The following is a 7075-nucleotide window of genomic DNA, read 5'->3' as shown; positions in this document are numbered from 1 at the left end:
TAACAAAAGCAATATAGACATTATTTATTTGTGATCTTCAATCAAAGTGGTTAAAATACTTGCTTTACATGAAAACAACCATTAATGACAGTAATACATCAGAAGCACTTACATGAATTCTCGCAGACAAATATATAACTATACGAAAAACTACACTAAATAATGTTGGGCCGGACCACAGTGCTCAATGTTGACAGGGATCCACGTTTAATTCACCATGAGCACAAGGCTCCAAAAGGGTTCAGCACACCAAAGACAGCAACCGAGGTTACACTGCATCAACCATAAAGTGCTTTGTTAGTACACACCAATTCTAATCACACCACACGGGTGGTCACCTTAATACATTGAGTATTGAGCCCTGCCCACTAACTGCGAGAACGCAAGCAATGCCCGCTTCAGTCTAAGAACAAGTAAAGTGCAGAAAGTACTACTATGATCAGCTGTATAGGAAGCTACCCAAATTGCACATACCACTGGCACTTCCCCGTCCCAATCTTTAGTATTGCACACTGCCCAAATACAATAATTCGTCTCAATGGTAAAATATCAATAATCAGAAGAACGTGACCTTAATCATAGAGGTTCACGGGCATGATATAACTGAGTGATAAAAACATACAAAAATGTCATACATGAGAAAACAGTGGCTGGATGTCCAAACAGAGTACACAAACTGCAAAGACCTAAAAAGACAGAAACACACTTATTTATTTATCCCCATAACCCATGCACCCTACTGATGATATACATTAAAAGCACTTGTAAACCTTCGAACACTCACAAGAGACGGTGTTCATTCACAAAAGGCTCCTAATGACCCTGTGTGCTTTGAAGCACACAAACGCCGGAGGGCGCACAAGCCAGTGCGCACGGATGAAGGAACGCACAGGACCTGGTATAATGACGAGCTACACATAAAACAAACGTGAGTCTTTGCAAGGCCAAAGTCTAACAATTAATTGAATATCAGGCTAACAGATACCTACTTTGAGCTAGGCCACCCACACCAACACACGGCAGCAATTACGCAAACACCCTGTAACACCAGCACAGTCTGTTAAAAAGCATGGGATATAAATATACTCGGCACGTAGAGCAGGGGACCGTCTCAATGCCTTGTTGACTATACGCACCTGGCCACGAGAGAGAGAGAGTTCCCCGCGAATATCAAACTTCGTTCTGTTTACCCGCCCATTCTACAAAATAGACCACAATAAAATCACCCCACAGCATCTCACGGCTCACATCAAAACCACACTCTTTAAGGGAAGCATACTTACCGGCGTTAAACTCCGAAACGCTTCCGCGATTCAGTTACTGGTGACTGCACATGCACACACACTTCAACATGCGGGACGCCAACACCTGGCTGCCTACGCTCACCTATAATCGCGGTTCCACTCCCCTCCGTTTCCTGTCCAAGCGGCCGACAAAACGCAAAAACCCGCCCTTATGGACACCTCTGCATTTAAGCCCTTGCTACTCGCTCCTGGGTCCTAAAGTCCCACTGGCTACATCTACCCCCCTTTTCAAATGTCACCGTCCCGGTGACAATGCTCATACTGCAGGGACCAACCACCACGTGGACAAGACATTGGACCATACCAAAGTAGCGCTGAAGACTGCTTGGACTATAGCCTTCTCAACTTATAACTGTTGCTACACCACCGACCGGGGTAGGTTGAAAGGATTAGGATGGTGACCTGCTGTTGCACGAGAGGTTCGCCTAACCAATTCCAGACCCCCCTCCTCCTGTACCCCCGGGGGTGGTGAAGGGTTATTCTCTTGAGTCACTGGTGAGTGAATCACACTTTGTAGTGGAATCTCTTGCCTTACTATTACCCAATCACCAGACTGCTCTTCCTCATGCATTGGCATGGCCGAGTCATCAGGGACAGTACTATCCTCTTCTAAGGGTGCAACATTAGACAAAGTCGGGGGGTTCACCAGGGGTGGAAGAGATCTTAATTCAGTCCGGTGAATGTTTTTCTCTGGGCCTGCCTGGTCTCGCGGCTTGATTTTATACAATGTCCCCACGTCATCCAGACACTGAACCACTACGTAGGGAACGGAGTCCCATATATCTTGAATCTTGTGTCTACCTTGGGGATGGTTCCTCCTATACACTAAAGTACCAGGCTCAAGAATAGGGACAGAGTTTGGATTACCCCGTCCCCTACGGATGGCTGCCGCTTCTAAATGTTCCCGAGCATCCTTATAGACTGAGACCAAGTGTTTCTGATGTTCGTTGACCCAATCACTTACCCCTCCCTCCACTGACTCATCCTTCTCCACGCCGAGGAGGGAGTCGATTGGTAGGTGGGGCTTACGGCCAAACATTAACTCGTAAGGAGAATGTCCTGTAGACTGATGAACCGTGGTGTTGTATGCAAACACTACATGAGGTAAGTGGACTGGCCACCGCCTCTTCTTTTCTGCAGGCAGCGTGCGCAAGAGATCATGCAGGGTCCTATTGAACCTCTCGCACTGTCCGTTGCCTGCCGGGTGATATGGGCTCGTGCGAGACTTTTCTACCCCATACAGCTGACACAGACGTTTAAGAAGTTCTCCTTCGAATTGTTTACCTTGATCAGTGTGAATGCGTTGCGGGACACCATAATTATAGAACCACTTTTCTGTCAGTACTTTTACCACCGTTCCTGACTTTTGGTCTGGCGTAGGGAAAGCCTGTGTATACTTGGAAAACACATCTGTGATCACTAACAGGTTTTCAAATCCATCACTGGACCGCTCAAGTGTGGTAAAGTCTAATGCAAGGATTTCCAAGGGCCTGGAAGCCATTAGGCTTCCCATGAAAGTCCTGATTTTTGGTTGTACTGCTTTAGCAGTGACACACCGGTCACAGTTTTTACACCACTGTTCAATGTCTCGACGCATAAACGGCCAATAACCACGCTGTCGGATCAGGCTGGTTGTACGCTCCACCCCCTGATGCCCATGGTTATTATGAAGACTAGTTAGCACCTCTGTCTGTAGAACTTGTGGTACCAGCAGCTGCAAGCATGGCTCCCGTCCACCAGGGTCATGGGTGGTACGATACAGCACCCCATCTTTCTCCTGGATCCGGGCCCACTGTCGAACTAGCTCCACAACAGCGGGTGGTTCCTGTGCTCGCTCAATCCCTGTAGGGGGTACGCCTGGTTGCCAGTAGCGTCTAAAGGCACTAATCACTGGGTCTAAAATCTGCAGACTTTTCAAGTCAGCCCTTTCCCGATGGGGAATGGCCTCAATGGCCGAGGAAGTAGTCAGCCATGACCTACCAGGCTCCCCAGAGTGGCTTTGGATCTCCACTGGAATAGTAATTCCCGCTGCCACCTCATCCATCGAGCAAGGGGTTGAATCATCTGGCAATCTTGATAGGGCGTCCGCATTTTTGTTGGTGGATCCTGGCCTATACACAACTTTAAAGTTGAACAGAGCCAACTGTGATGCCCAACGCTGTTCCACAGCTCCAAGCTTTGCTGTTTGAAGGTAACAGAGAGGATTATTATCTGTGTATATGGTAAATAGAGCCCCAATGAGATATTCTCGAAATTTTTCCGTTACAGCCCATTTCAAGGCAAGTAACTCCAATTTCATTGCACTATAGTTGGACATGTTCTTTTCTGTAGGTCGCAGGCCACGGCTCGCATAAGCTATCGGGCAGCGCTGCCCCCCCTGCTCCTGGGACAACACCGCCCCCAAACCCAAGCCACTGGCATCAACCTCCACCACAAAGGGCTTGCCGAAATCCGCATATCCCAAGACCGGTGCACTGACTAGCTTATCTTTTAGTGTTTTAAACGCTTGTTCACAGCTCCAATCCCAATGGTTCTGCAAAGAGCCGCCGGATCGAGATGGTGATGGTCTTTTACGCCCTGGCTGCAACTTTGACACTAGTTTATGGAGGGGTGCCGCATATTTTGCGAATCCCTCAACAAAACGACGATAGTAAGAGGCAAAGCCTAAAAACGACCTCAATTGTCCGACTGTTGTTGGGGTCTTCCAATCTCTGACAACACTGATTTTATCTGGGTCTGTAGAGACACCCTTAGCCGATATTACATGCCCAAGATACTTAACTTCCGACTGGAAGAAATGGCACTTACTGAGCTTTAGCTTCAGCCCGTATTGCCGTAGTCGGTCCAAAACCAACTCCAACCGCCGTAGGTGCTCCTGGAAAGAGGTAGAAAAAATTACCACATCATCTAGGTAAAGTAACAACGAATGGAAACTTTGATCGCCTAAAATCCTCTCCATTAAGCGTTGGAAAGTCCCCGGCGCATTGCACAACCCAAATGGCATTCGATTAAATTCAAAGAGGCCAAATGGGGTGCAAAACGCCGTTTTTGCCTTGTCACCTTCAGCCATTGGCACCTGATTGTAACCGCTGGCAAGATCTAAGGTGGAAAATAACGTAGCTCCAGAGAGTGCATCCAGCGACTCTTCAATTCTCGGTAATGGGAACGCATCGCGTCGGGTTTTAGCGTTAAGTTGACGATAGTCCACACAGAGGCGTATAGTGCCATCCTTTTTCTGTACAACCACGATCGGCGAGGAGTATGGACTACAACTAGTACGTACCACCCCCTGTTCTAACAGTGCCTGTATGTGAGCCTTAACTACATCATACTGGGATGGGGGGAGGCGACGATAACGCTGACGTACCGGCACCTCATCCAAGAGTGGGATCTGATGTTCAATCAGGTTGGTGCATCCAATATCCCCTTCGCCCTGACTAAAGACAACATGATACTTATCCAACAAACACCTAGCCTCCTGTTCCTGAGTATCCGTCAAATTAGACCATGTGACTTCAGCCAGCCCGGGCACCACGACTGGTGTTGACTCCATAGCGTTTATAAACGCTACTTGACCTGACTCATGCTCTCGCTCTTCAAAACTGACGGGTCGACTAGTCGGTTGTACATCAGCCAAATGCAAGTCCCCTAAGATGGTTTTGGGCTTCAACCAAATATCTTGTGTTCCCACATTAACTACAGGGACCCAGATATTACCATTTCCTATTGGAAGTAGTGCACTCGAAACAAGCAAGCCTACAGGCAAGTGATGTCCCTCTGGCCCCGCAGGCTCTAGGAAAGCCGAGGAGACCATTGGGGCAAGACCCTGGCGGCACGCTGCAGCCACAAATTTTAAAGACCCCGCTGGAACACAAACGGAAGACCCCGATGACACTGAAACTTTACCCAGAACTCCAGAGGCCGACACATGATCAAAAGTCTGGTAGGCTGACAACACTTGTTGCCATACCTGACCTGCTATTTGAACTGACGGGGAGTGGAACAATGCGGCACCATGCTGTCTAAAAAGTTCATCGTAGCAACTACTAATTACATTCATACCCAATAATCCTGGAACAGATGCCTTATGCTGGCGGGCCCCCAACCCGACTGGATCTTTTACCACCAGAACTCCTCTGCGTGGCAACACTTTTCCCAGAACCTCCACGTCCAATTCCACGTATCCCTTATATGGGATATCCAGGCCGTTAGCAGCCTTCAGCTGTAACCAACTACAAGATTGCAATTGCTCCTGAACTGGGGACTGAAAATGTTGTTTAAAAAAAGTTTCGGTAATAGTGGTCACCATTGACCCTGTGTCTAAAAGGGATGGAACCACTATGCCCCCTATGCGTATTTCAACAACAGGACACTGACCAATCAGAGTGGGGCGTGTCAAGGACGTACAAACTGAGTTTCGGTGTGAGCCTACAAAGCCCCCTCCCGGTACCTGGCTCCCAGCACCGGAGGGCGCTAGTTTCCCGCTTGCATTGCCAGTGTAGTAGCCGCTATCTCAGCACGAGTTTGATCGGCAGAGCCTCTCCTGCCCTGTGATCGAGACGGGCCACCCGCTTCGTTTGAACAAAATCTGGCAATATGCCCAACATGATTGCACCGTAAACAAATAGGCTTGCCATCTGCATCAAAAGGATAGCGCTTAGGGCGATAATTATTACCACTATTAGAAGCAGCTGGTGGATGCGAAGTTCCTAAATGTTTCAATATAGCATCCAATTGTGCCTGTTGTTTCTGAAAACACTCTTTTAGTTCAATTAACTCATCACTAGGTTTAACCACAACAACATTGGCTTCTACACTGCACTCACCAGCTACCTGGGCATGGGTGTCACAGGAGTATGCTCTTGCACGGCCCTGGTTAGGGCGTTCACCTTCATCAATCCAGCGTACTGCCTCACTGCGAATTTTCAAAAAAGAAATGTTAGACTCAAGCCTTACAAGACGCTTTAATTCTCGGCGCAGCATATTGTCTCTCACACCCTCAATAAACTGATCTCTGATCAGTAGATCTGGATCAGACATGCTTCGGGGGTCTTTTCGCTTTATTACCTCTAGGAGAGCCATAAGTGAGTGTGAAAACTCTCTAAGTGTCTCACTATCACGCTGTCTCCGCTGAAAAAACAGTTTTTGTGCTTCTACATAGGACTGTGAGCAACCAAAATTATCTTGAAGGATTTTAAAAATGTTTGTAGACGTACTGCGCTCTCCCACAGCACGAAACTTCACCTCCGCTTTTGCCTCACCATCTAATAAGTCATACACAAATAATGCCCCCTCTGCCTCGGTCATTGGCCTCACACTTAAAACATGTTTAATTTCTTCTACCCAATCTTCTACACTGAGAGAATCTCGAGAGGAACTTCCTGAAAAGCGAGGGGCTTTACGCTCCCGTGGAAGATATAAGACACGTTCTGTGGCGGTACTACCATCTGGCACATTAGAAGCCCCTTGCCCTGAACCACCAACCCCACTTGTTCCCTGGCGAAGTCGCTCATTATCAGCCTGTAGCTGTTTAACCTGTTCAGTCAATAACCTCAACTGTTCCTCCATATTACTGACAATTTTTTTTTTTTTTTTTTTTTTTTTTTTTTTTTAAAAAGCCCAAGACAGATGAGATCTAAAGAAATAATGTAAGGAAAAAAAATAATAATTACACATACACAAAAAAACAAAAACAACGATGGACAAAAAACTAATTCTTTGCTGGACACCTGGCACACCCCACTCACACTGAACCGTGTTCCCAGGAGGTA

The 7075-nt window shown here is 47.3% G+C and overlaps 1 long non-coding RNA gene across 1 annotated transcript; it reads right to left on the bottom strand.

The window, feature by feature from the left end:
- On the bottom strand, positions 1–1507 carry LOC309503426. Its single transcript, XR_014207640.1, has 5 exons — positions 1284–1507; positions 1137–1199; positions 990–1057; positions 785–911; positions 1–686 (listed from the first exon to the last, which is right to left on the bottom strand). It is a non-coding gene; the product is annotated as an uncharacterized lncRNA (long non-coding RNA).
- Positions 1508–7075: the final 5568 nt, after the last annotated feature.

Source organism: Leuciscus leuciscus (assembly GCF_965113295.1).
Source record: "Leuciscus leuciscus genome assembly, chromosome: 1".
NCBI classification, from domain to species: domain Eukaryota; kingdom Metazoa; phylum Chordata; class Actinopteri; order Cypriniformes; family Leuciscidae; genus Leuciscus; species Leuciscus leuciscus.
The sequence above is the reverse complement of the archived record's forward strand: the minus strand, read 5'-3'. Positions and strand labels throughout refer to the sequence as shown.